Source organism: Megascapheus bottae, chromosome 9, assembly GCF_031878675.1.
Source record: "Megascapheus bottae isolate mThoBot1 chromosome 9, mThoBot2.hap1, whole genome shotgun sequence".
NCBI classification, from domain to species: Eukaryota; Metazoa; Chordata; class Mammalia; order Rodentia; family Geomyidae; genus Megascapheus; species Megascapheus bottae.
Genome location: NC_143517.1, coordinates 21,562,445 through 21,575,372, shown reverse-complemented (window position 1 = coordinate 21,575,372; position 12,928 = coordinate 21,562,445).

Genomic DNA, 12,928 nt, shown 5'->3' with positions numbered 1-12,928 from the left:
CCTGTCTTTTCTGTGTATTATATTGCCAAAGTCTAGTGGCTCATTATACTAGTGGCTAGCTAAGGGGTTTCTCAGTGCAGGAAGAATCTATGGCCCCTCACCTCTAGACTGGATGGACACTTCGGTACATCTGGCAATGATGTCACCATTTTTGTTTATGCGGTTGACCCAGTGACAGTATAGTTGGTCCTATGACAGTTTCTGTCACATGGAAGAAGTGCTCAAACTAATGCTTTTCAGAGGATGTGGGTGAGAGACACACATCTGGTCTAGGTACATCATATAAGCAGAGTCATAGGATGCTTGTCTTTTACAATTGGCTTGTTTCATTTTGAGTGCAGGTCCATATTCATGGTAGCATGTGTCAGAATTTAAACCCCTCTGGAAAGCTGACTAAGAATAATCTATTATGTGTATATTTTGTTATCCATTCTTCCATTGATGGGCATTTGGATGGTTCCATGCCTGGCTGTTGTGAATTAATACTGCTATGCACATGGCTGTTCAAACACCTTGAGTTCCTGCTTTCAATCCTTTGGGGTGTAAACCCAAAAGAAAGATATCTAGGTCATATAGAAATTCTGTGTTTAACTATTTAAGGACCTGCCACATTTCTTTCTCAATACTGCCCCAAAGTACAAAGGTTCTACTTTCTCCACACCTTCACCAGTAGTTTCTACTTTCTTTTTTTTTAAACAATAACTATCCTAAATGATATGAAATCATACGTCACTATAGTTTTGATTTTTACTTCCCTGATGACCAGTGATATTCACTATCTTTTCATGTGCTTATTCATCATTACTATATCTTCCTTGAAGAAATGTCTAGTCAAGCTCTTTGCCCAGTTTCCCTGCCACCCTTTTGTGTTGGGGGATCAAACTCAGGGCCAGGGGCATGAAAGGAAAGCATTCTCTGCCAATGAGGTGCATGCCTATTCAACTTTTGAATTGGCGGTTATCAGAGTTTGTCATATATTCTGCATATTGACCCTTTATTAGATATACAATTTCTCCCATTCTGTAGGTTTTCTTTTCCTTCTATTGATAATGTCCTTTTGTGCACAAAAGTTTTAATTTTGATGGGGAGTCTACTCTTTATATGTTTTCTTTTGTTGCCTTAGCTTTGGATGTCATTATCTCCATTTTTTTGGATGGAAGAACTTTGGCACAAAGAAGTTAAATAACTTGTACAAAATCATACTGCCTTGAAGGGATGGCGCTGGAACTGTGACTCCAGGAAATGTGTCTGTGGAAACATTACTGCATCACCACTCCACCAGTGGTCTCTCTACTGCTTAGAATGGAGCAGTGCCAGGCATCAAATATTCATTTAATAAACACCCCATACAGTAAACGAGGTACACAGTGACTATTTTCAGTTGTCTACATTTTGTCTGAACAAATTTTAACCTGTTTTATCTTGAGCAGTCACTTCTCAACAGGAGACATTGTAACATCTTAGAGATAGGAGAATCAGATGATCAGTTGTTTATCAACCCTGCACCATGAAACAAACTGTGGGATGATGTTGCTATATGAGGCATGCTCCCTACCTAGCCTCAAATACTTACTTACCCATGGAAAGGACAAGATTTAGGTTGTAAAATAAGGTTTATTAGAAAAATGTATGTGGAAGTGGCTCCGTAGCTCAAAGTGGCAGAGTGCTAGCCTTGAGCAAAAAGAGCTCAGAGACAGTTTCTAGGACCCAAGTTCAAGCCCCACGACTGACCAAAAAGAAAAGGATGTAAGCCAGGCAGCAGTGGCTCACATCTTTAATCCTAGCTACTCAGGAGGCTGAGACCTGAGGATCACAATGTAAAGCCAGCGTAGGCAGAAAAGTCTCTAAAACTATTATCTTCAATTAACTACCAAAGACGCGTGGAAATACAGCTTTGGCTCAAGTGGTAGAGTATAATCTTTGAACAAAAAGCTCAAGACAACACCTAGGCCTTGAGTTCAATCTCTAGGACTGGCACCAAAAATAAATAGGAAAAGAAGAGAAGGAGGAGAAAGAAGAGAAGGAAAGGAAGGGAAGGCAAGAAAAGGCAGGAGCAAGGAATTGGATAACCCAAGAACTGGAAGCAAGATGAGTATGGCATATTCCAGCTACAATAAATTCTCAACATGAATGAGCAAAGTTGGAGGGATGAACTCAAGATGTGCTTGTTAGAATAGTGAGAAAGTCCAGCCTACTTGTAACAGTTCTTAATGCCCAGCTAAGCAGTCTGGACCTGGCACATAGATAGGCAGGGTTGCTTACCTGATTTGCAGGGTCTGATACAAAAAGAAAATGTGGGACTTCTTCCTTAAAACTTAGAAGTTTAAACATAGCTCATGAAGGATTAAAGCATGTGCAGGGCACTCCTGAAAGGTATTCCTGAAAACACAGTTGGGGCTGGCCCATTACAACTGTGTAGGCTTTTTGCTCATTGAGTTAGTGAGCTTCGAGACTATCTGATATAAGCAACTTAGAAGGAGAAAATATTAACAATAAGAGAACTCTCGAACTATGCTCACTCGGCCCTAACACTTTGGCCTGTAGTACCACAGTCCCTCATGGCAGGAATGTGTGCAGTAGTCCTTTCCCCTACTCTGTTTCATAAAAATAGAGAAACAGGAAGAGCCCAAGTCCCAATATCCCTTTCAAGACACACAGCCAGTGATTAAACTTCCTTCTTCTAGGCCCCACCTCTTAAAGGTTCAACCACCGAATCACCACAGGTTGGACTTAAACCATTGACATATGGTCCTTGGGGATGATAGTCAATGTCCTCAAAGTTCACTTGATGAGTGTTTCTTTAAGAATGCACTGGACAAGCCAGAAGGGCTTGGAGCAGACCTGTAAGTCTAGCCAGTCAGGAATCTGAGCTCCAAAGATCTTGATTTGAAGCAGGCCAAGCAGAAATAAGAGAAAGCAAGATGGCGCTGAAACAATAGGAACCCAGCCTAGCTCTCTCCCACAAGCAGAAATAAGTCTATGAGACCCTTTTCTCCAACTGTACAGCAAAAAGCCAGAAGTGGAAGTGGAAGAGTGGCCCAAATGGCAGAGCACCAGCATTGAGCAAAAAAGCTAAGGGAAAAGAGTCTTAGCCTTTAGATAAGCCTTAAAAAAAAAAAGATGTATTGAACAGATTGGCTGTTGCATACCTTTCTGGAAAAAGGAAGTGGAAGAGGGAGACCTCTCAGGAAATCACTTGTCAGGCATGTCATCAAAATGTTGATGGTTGTAAGAACAAGTGATAAATTGGATCATGGTCTCTGAGGGCTGGGAAGTGAAACAGCAGAGTCCCTCAAAACTACCCCGTGAGCTTGAGTCTGGAAGAAACTATTATCACTGACTGAAAGAGAAAGTGTGGAGAAGGGAGGTGTCTCAGGGAGGCTAACCAGCCTTAGTCATGCTAACTGGAAAGAAGAAGTTCCTCCAAGAAGAAATAGCCAATGGTTGATGAGGAAGAAGAAAACTCTGGCTTGGAAATGTCGTTGTAATAGATAATGTTGTCATCTTTTGAGACTGAGGCCATGTGTAATTTCTTAGGAATTATCAGGGTAGATAAATAGGTGCTTAAAAAAAAGTAGATGAGGATTTTAAAGTAGTATTTTTCTACCGCCATTGAAGATAATGGATAATTCATCAAATGAGATCCCTTAGGTTGCTGGAAAGTTCTTCCAATTGAGATTTTCACAATCTGCAAGGTGACTGTAGAGAACAAACCTGTTGTGGTCCTTCAGAGCTCAAACAGTTTGGGAAAACAAACAAACCCTACGAAAATACTGCTTTAAAAAACTTACTAGCATGAACGGCCAGACAGCTCTTACCAGATTCCTTAGCTCCTCTCTTCTCCCTTTTCCTCACTTTTTAATGATCCATTTATTTCTCAGGCAATTCTTTCAGGAATTTGAAAGTTTAAGCAGGGGTTACATGGAGAACTAACAGGAAATGTCTCATCTTTCCAAGTTTATTGTTGAGAGTGGCCAGATGTCATTTGTTTGTGAGTGGGAAATGGGAAGTTAGATCACAGAATGTGAAATTTAATACTCCATGTTTTTTTTCCCCTTTACTTTTTTTTTTTTTTAAGCAGAGTGGAGAAGAGAAACACACCCGGGAAGACACGTTGACTCTTAGGACTGTATTAAGGGTGTAGCGCAGTGCTTGTGAGAAAAGATGCTAATATGAGAACATGTTTACTGTCTGCAGACTCTGTGCTCTTTCTGAGGTCTGTGAGCAAACAGCTGGTCTTTGCTCGTCCTGTCCAGGGTGTTTGGGAGTTCTCTGTGGATGTGCTGTAATTATAAACCCCAAGAAGGGCCAGGAATGGAGGCCAACATTCTCATTGGTCATCACGCCCCAGAATAAAGAATCAGAGAGCAACTTACAAAGATTCTTGAACATTCAGCCCTTATAAAAGTCATGATATTGATGCTTTCAAAATTACATTTGCAGCCTCTGTGGTTTGTTTAAATTTAAACAGTTCTTAATGTTGTTATTATAGCAGTGATGTACCGAGGGTTTACAGCTACATAAGTCAGGTAAAGAGTACATTTCTTTTTGGATAATGTCACCCCTTCCCTTGGTCTCTCCCAGTGTTTCTAGCCTGTGTTCTAAATGCTAAGTCAGACATTTTGTCTGACTGGCTCAGATTAGGCCTTGTCTTGCATGTGTTTGTTTGTATGTGTGCACACCCACCTGCATGCATGTTAACAAGCCAGTACTGAGGCTTGAACTCAGGGCCTCAAACTCTTGCTCAGCATTTTTACTCAAAGGGGTTGCTCCACCACTTGAGCCACACCTCCACTTCCAGCTTTTTGATGGTTAACTGGAGATAAAGTTTGTCATATTTGCGTGTGGAGCTTGCTTTGCACTGTGATTTTCAGGTGTCAGCAGCCTGAATAGCTAGGATTACTGGCATGAGCCAATGGTGCCCCCGTTTCTCTTGTCTTTTAATTGATCACAGATGATCCTGTAGATACCCTCTTTTCCCCTTGCATTGCTAAAGTGGGCTTTGACAGGGTCCTGCTTGCTAGCCCAGGTGTTGTACCCAGCATCACCATGGTAGCAGTGTACAACAAAGATTCTAAGGGGCCTGGAATTGATGGGCTAGAGGTGTGACCTGAATTCCTATCTCCAGCCCATAATTTGCTGACCAAACTGCTCCTCTCAGAAGATTACAGCCTCCAGGCTACACAGATGAAGACTTGGAATGGTTATTAGATCACTGAGCCAAACACAGGATTCTTAGCAGAATGGGAGGATACGGAGCAAAGTCTGATACAAGAGTGGTAACGAAGTTCAGAGTACCTTGGCCAGTTTCACAAATGTAAAGAAAAAGAAAGTCCCCATTACCTGCTGGACTTTCAGGGGTAAAAGAAAGATTCTTTCCAACTCAAGCCCCTCTTGTGTTCAATGCTATTTGGTAGCTTTGTCTTCCCTGGGTCCTGCTCAAATTCCTGAAATCCCCCCATGAGTCTCTTCAGAGTCAAATGCATACCATTCCATTTGTGCCACTGCTAAGCTGGAGAAGCCAGCTTTTTGCCAGGTTCATCTGCCATATTGGTTTCCTATCCATCTACTGTCACAATGTCCCACCCCAAACCCTGGGATCAGAAAAACAGCAGACACACTTTTGTATTTCAGTGTCACTGTGGTAAAATGGGCAAATGATCGATTTTTTCCTATTTGAATCATTTTCAAGTGTAGATTGCACAGTATGTAATTTGTGTCATTTGCTATTCCTACTATTTTCAGTACTTTTAATTTCCCCAATACTCTCTACCTATTAAATAGCTTCTTTTTTCTCCCTCTCTTTCCTTCTACTACTCTACTTTCTACTGTAAGTTTCTATAAGTTTTTGCTATTTTACTTTCTATCTCTATAAGTTTTGCCTGCCCTAGATAGCAACATGTCTGTTCTAAATGTCATTATTTTAATGAAAATAACAAATGCAGTTTTATATATGCTCGAGGAATATGAACAGTACAAAGAAAAAGTAGCAAAAGCATATTCTAGTGTGCTTTAGTCAATATTTGTTAGTGTTCTTACAGACACCTTTCTATGAACTTTGAGATACAGAGCCATCCGAAGAAAAATGCATAGCTGGCGAGACATTTACAAAAAATGAGTTTACTCAGGAAGTGTCTCAAAGTGGTAGAGCACTAGCCTTGAGCTGAAGAGCTCAGGGACGGTGCCCAGGCCCAGAGTTCAAGCCCCATGACTGACAAAGCAAAGAGGAGAGAGATTGTTCAAAACATAATATTTTTAAGTTACAATTTTAATTTGGGGAGAATTTAACAGAAGAAAATATGATTAAAAAGACTGCTAAATTTTGAGAAGTGAATCTTCACAGTGCATAAAAATTAACTCTGAAAAATTCCTCTTCATTAGTAAAGCATTGGAGATGGGGAACTCCTTCATTTATTGTTGTCTTCTTCATTTGTTGATGGTACTTTTCAACTTTGGTTGTAGCAGATGAATCAATGTAATGAGTAATAGCAAAAGAAGAAGAAGAAGAAGAAGAAGAAGAAGAAGAAGAAGAAGAAGAAGAAGAAGAAGAAGAAGAAGAAGAAGAAGAAGAAGAAGAAAAGAAAAATTCCCAGCACTCAGTTTAGGAGGCCTGAAATTGAGGCTGGGCCTCCTACTTTGGGCCTTCCTTATCAAAAGCCATTCATGATGCTAATAATGACAGGTAAGGACCAGGGGTGTGGCCTAGTGGTAGAGTGCTTGCCTAGATGCACAAAGTCCTAGGTTTTATTCCTCTGTACCACATACACAGAAAAAGCCAGAAGTGCTGCTGTGGCTCAAATGGTAGAGTACTAGCTTTGAGAAAGCCCAAGGACAGTGTCCAGGCCCTGAGTTCAAGCCCCAGGACTGGCAAAAAATAAATAAATAGACAGGAAACTTAAGAGCCTCTTGTGGGTTAAGTACTATGTGAACCCATAGCTTTCTATGTATTAAGTTCTTTGCTTCTTACAGCCTGTGATCGGACTATTGCTTATTACTATAATTATTATTATTTGACAATTTATTTATTCACTGTAGAGAACAGAGGCTAAGCAAAGGAACTAGGCCACGATCACAGCTGTAAACCATGAAACTTAAGCAGGCTGACTACAAAGGCTCACAATTACATCTAAAAGTGAGCAGTTGCCAGGGAACAATGGGTCATGTTTGTAATCCTAGCCACTCAAGTTGCTGAGATCAGAGGATCATGGTTCAAAGCCAGCCCAGCCAGGAAAGTCTGTGAGACGCCTATCTCAAGTTAACTACCACAAGGCCAGAAATGAGGCTGTGGATCAAGTCGTAAAGTGCCAGCCTTGGGCAAAAAATCTAAGGGGGCAATGCCTAGGTTCCTGAGTTCAAGCCCTAGTACTGGCACCAAAATAAATAAATAAAATAATAAATAAATATATATTCTGTTAGTAACAATAAAACAAAGAAAATAAAAGTGAGCAGCAAAGGGATCTCTTTAACAAAGGAGCATTTCTCATTGGAAGTGAAGAGTGATGGTGGTGAGACATACCAGGGACACGAGGCAAATAAACTCTGGGCTCTTAACCTGTTATCCATTAAAAGTATGGTGTATATTTTCTCCTGCTTCCATTTCTGTGCCCTTGTGCTCTCTCAGAAGCTTTGTCACAAAACACCAGATTAGGCCTCAGGTCCAGAATGTTTACTGACTCGTAGTTCCTTATGTGATTGCAATCAATCCCCCTCATCTTTGTAATTTACTTCCCCTTAGTTAAGAATCAGTAAATGGGGCTTAGTGGTAGAGTGCTTGCCTAGCATGCATGAAGCTCTGAGTGTGATTCCTCAGTATCACATAAATAGAAAAAACTGGAAATGGAGCTGTGGCTCAAGAGGTAGAGTGCTAGCTCTGAGAAAAAGAAGACTCTCTTTCTAAAATTATTGACTCAGAGCCAACAGATGTCTGATGGATGACTAAAATGAGAGGTAAGTTATAACACTTCTGTCTTCACATCATCCCTTTAGCTGTCTCAACTTTCAAGTCAGATTCTACTCAGCTTTACGTTGGACAAGTTGATTATTTTATTTCATCTAAGACAATAATACAGAGTCAGCCTGGCTTACTGCCCATTAGAATGGCTGAGAGTTTCTTTTACACTCATCTTGGTATAGAAGACTCACCCCCATCCCAAGGCCAGGACCTTTATGCAAGCAATGGTGACGGTACCAGCTCTAATTCAGCAGCTTCTGAATGAGAGAAACTTACTGCCCATTAACTCACCAAGTACAATGTTAGGATACTTATGCACAAGAAGGACATCTATTGAAACCATACCCATGATGAATGGTCAGTTATCAAACCAGTTCATCCCCCAAAAGAATCAATACGAGCTTCCTGATCCTTTGCCTGGTCACGTCTGGTGAGTGCTAGCTCCTTGCGGCTCCAGATGAGGTTTCAGTCAAGGAGCATTGCCTGTTTTGTGACCATCTGAGACTGGTTTCATTTCTACTGCTTCCATGCCACAGGTTCCAGCTCACTGGTATTAGTGGGGCCCAAGAAACCTTATGTGTTGATTTTGTATGTTCCCTGAGTTATCTCATTTACTCCATTAGTTCCTGTCTGACAGATAAGCCAGCAGAACGTGATGCTCCTGGCACACGGTTTCTAGTCAGCTTTGGCCTCTGGCTTGTTCAGAGCGGCCTTTGTCTCCTCTGACCCATTCTTGACCCTGATGATACCCCTAGGAAAATTTAAATGAGGGAAGAATAGTTTCCTTTAAGATAAAATGCCAAAAAGGACTGAAAGCATGGCTCAATGAGTAATGTGGTTGCCAAGCAAATATAAGGCCCTGAGTTCAAATCCCATTATTGAATAAATGGGGGAGGCGGTTGATTTGGTTTGGTTTTGACAGTCACAGTGCTTGCATTCAGGTCCTGGGTGCTATCCCTGAGCTTTTTTGCTCAAGGTTACTATGATACAACTTTGAGTCACAAAACCACTTCCAGTTATCTGGTGGTTAATCAGAGATAAGAGTCTTACTAGGACTTTGCTGTCTTGGCTAGCTTCAAATCTCAACCCTCAGATCTTAGCCTCCAGGCTTACAGGCGAGAGCCCCTGGTGCCCAAATGAAGAAGTCTGTTATTGGATATTCTATTGAAAAAGAACAAAAACAAGGAAGCAGTAACAAACTTCCATAAACTTGGTTGTTTAAAATAAATGTACAGGCTGGGAATATAGCTTAGTGGTAGGTGGAGTGCTCACCCAGCATGCTTGAAGCCCTGGGTTCGATTCCTCATTACTACATAAACAGAAAAGGCTGGAAGTGACACTGTGGCTCAAGTGGTAGATTGCTTGCCTTGAGCAAAAGAAGCTCAGGGACAGAGTTCAAGACCCAGGTCTGGAAAAACAAAACAAATGTACAGCCCCACATCAGTTGGGGATATATGTGGCCCCACTATATATGTATTGTTAGACAATTTCACCATTCTGTGACCATTGCAAAGTGAGATGCTTTATGATATCACTAGGCAATATCATATTATGTGGCCACCGTCATGTGCGGAATCAGTTGTAGAATAAAACAGCTGGAACACCACACACACACACACACACACACACACACACACACACACACACACACACACACACACACACACGATGGTACTGGTATTGACAGTTCTGGAGGTTAGATGTCCAAAATCTGATATTAGGTTAGCCCCACTCCCTTCGGGGACTCCAGGAGAACCTCTTCTTGCTTCTCCCAGCAGCTGTAGCTCAGGTCACTGCTCAGCATTCTTTAGCTTGCCATTGTATCACTCTATTCAATATCCTCCATGTCACCTTCTCCCTTACAAGGACATGTGGGCATTGGATTTAGGGGCCACTTAATTTAGGATGATCTCATCTCAAAATGCTTAACTTATAAATTATATCTATAAATGCATATCTATTTCCAAGTAAAGTCACATTCCCAGGTTCTGAACAGACATATATCTTGGGCAGGGGGACAGTGGACACTGGGACTCATGGCGTATGACTGAATGGAAGTGTTCCAAAGCCATCAGTGACACTGGACATGAAAGTAAACCGTTGATTAAATTTCATTTCTGTCTTGAACAGGGAGCTGTTGGGGGCTTCCAGGGTGGTTGTGTTCAGCCTCTCAGTCATAGCTCTACCTGAACTTGAAAGAGCTTTTACATGTTGCTTTTGCATAGAAATTCTCTTTGGGGGCTAAAAATGCATATTCACATTTTATAGATACAAAACAAGAGGAGGGGTCAAGAAAGATAGCAAAGGCAGAAAAGTAATTTGTTCAAAGTGCACTACATGCATGTATGGAAAAATCAGTGCAATCCCCTGATAATACAAATGTAGGTTAACTTAAAAAAGAAAGAGAGAAAGAAAGAAAAAAGAGCAAAACGAAGCCTCAAGAGGCTTTGTCACAAGTCTATATATAATGTTTTCCTGTGGATGGCCAAACTCCCCAGGAAGATGCTGTGCTGTATGTTTTGTGTTGTGCCCAAAGTTATACAATGAGGGTGGAATATCTAACCAATTATTTTCGGAAAATAATCAAAGCTCTGATCCAGAACCTGAAACTCGTTGTGTGACTCTGAGTTGGTTCGCTGTGGCCACAGTAGGCTAAGGCTTGAGGTCTCCAGCTTCAAAGGAAGTAAATACCAATAGGTGGATTACAGTTCCCCACTGGCTAAGAGGAGCTTGTCTATGAATTCTCTCCCATATGAACATTTCCTGAATTTTTTTTCTCTTTGCTCTTCTTTCCAGTCTAGCTCATATTCCATTTAAAGTAGGCTGACCTTTTTGGTACCAATAGTCTTCTCTTAGAAGGAAGTCTCATTTCTCAGCATTCTGTCTGACTCAGAATTTATTTCTTCCTTGGCTCATTCCCGCCTCATTCCAGCTCAAGGGTTTCTATGAAATCCCAAAGGCTTGGTTTCTGTGATCCACATCAGTTCTTGCCACTTGTATCATCACTGAAAATGTCAATTCTTACCTCCCTTCATCCTTATCATTGTCTAGGACCAGCATGACTCCAGATGATGTCTATGGCATTTGAAGATCCTGGAAGCCCCCGGTATTCCTGGAACTTCCCACTCCTCCCATCCCAGATCAGTAGCATGCTAATTTCACAGAAATCAGTAGTAACTTCATAGACACTCATTTGAGAATAGTTATATTCCACTGCTTTTTTAAAGAAATTAATCTTATTGTCAGGGTCAGCTACATATTAAGATAGTGAGTACATTTCTGGTTGGACATTGTTACTCCCTCCCATGTTTTTCTCCTACTTTCTTCTACTTTTCTCCCCCACCCACTCCCTTCCATCCAAGTTGTAAAGTTTATTTCCAAAGTTTATTCTTGTGTGTGTGGCTGTTACATCGGTTCACTCTTTGTCCTTTGTCTCACCTTTCCTAATTCAAATAAACATATATACAATGTACCAGGTACTAAAAATCAGATACAGTGACAATAGGGGGTAAAGGTAACCAAGAGAGAAAAGAAATAACTCCACATAGTACATTAAAAACAGCAACCACAAAGAAAAACCTCTTGTTTCCATATCCTGGAGTTCATTTCACTCAGCATCATCTTCTATGGTCATATGTACATAGCTATTGAGCAACTGTGGTCCTTGTTTATCCTCAAAAGTGATTGCTGAAGTCATTAGCTTTGCTCCTTTAAAAATGGCTGATGCACCATATGCTCATGGCTCACACTTGTAATCCTAGCTACTCAGAAGGCTGGATCTGAGTGAGGATTGCAATTTGAAGCCATCCAAGGCAGGAAAGTTTGTGCGACTCTCAGCTCCAATTAACCACCAGAAAAATGGAAGTGAGGTGTGGCTCAAAGTAGTGTAGTACTAGCTTAAGCCCCATGACTGAACAAAAACAAAAACCAACTAGTTGATGGTTAATTTTTTTCTAAATTTAGATGCCATTCTTACGTCACAGGGCAGGGCAAGGGCGGGGAGGGAGGAGAGGAAGCAAAACATCATGAGCAGAGATCTGACCATTTTTATCTATGAGTAATGCTGATAGGGAGTATCAGCCTTCATGGTACCTTCCCTAGAGATTGAGTCTGAGAACTTGGCTATGGTCAACTGCAAAACACAGTGGTGGAGCAGGGCTCCTCTGCCCCCACTCATCAGCCCCTGCCAGCAGCAGCACCAGAGTTGGGCACCTTCAGTTGCTTTTGACATATTTCTTAATTTTTTTAAGAATTTATTAATGTTGATTTTTACATCATATCTTAAATGACAAGTTTAACAAACAAGTGTTCAAGGAGCGAATCTCTATTTACAATCACTGGACTTAGTATTTAGAACTTAATCAAAATTAGGCTAAGGGTTTGTATGTCATAGAAACATTAATTTAAGAAATAAAACATTATGTCTATATAGTTATCTTTATATTTCCATTACCATGCCCATAGCTTTGGGTATACAGTTATTGAGTCCTCACTCTTGTACTCTTTGGATTTAATAGCCACATATTAAGGATACCATGTGCCTTTTGTTCCTTAGGTCTTGACTTGTCTCACTCAACATGATTCGCTCTAGGTTCATCCATTTCCCTGCGAATGCCATTATTTTATCTTGTCTGTTGGCTATGTAGAATTCCATTGTGTATATATACCACATTTTCTGTATCCATTAATCTGCAATAGAGCATCTGCATTGTTTCCATCGCCTGGCTATTGTGAATAGTGCAGAGATGAACATAGCTGAGCAGGTGTCCTTATCATATCTTGGGTCATGATGTTTAGGATAAATGCCCAGAAGTGGTATGGTGGGATCATAGGGAAGGTCTATTTTCAGTTCTCTATCTTAATTATTTTTAGACATATTTTTGAGAGTCTCACTATGGTCATTCAATTTTAGAAGTATTGACTGTTTAAAAGGGCCTATGTACAGGGTTCTATTACTGTCTTTATTATGAAGCAAGA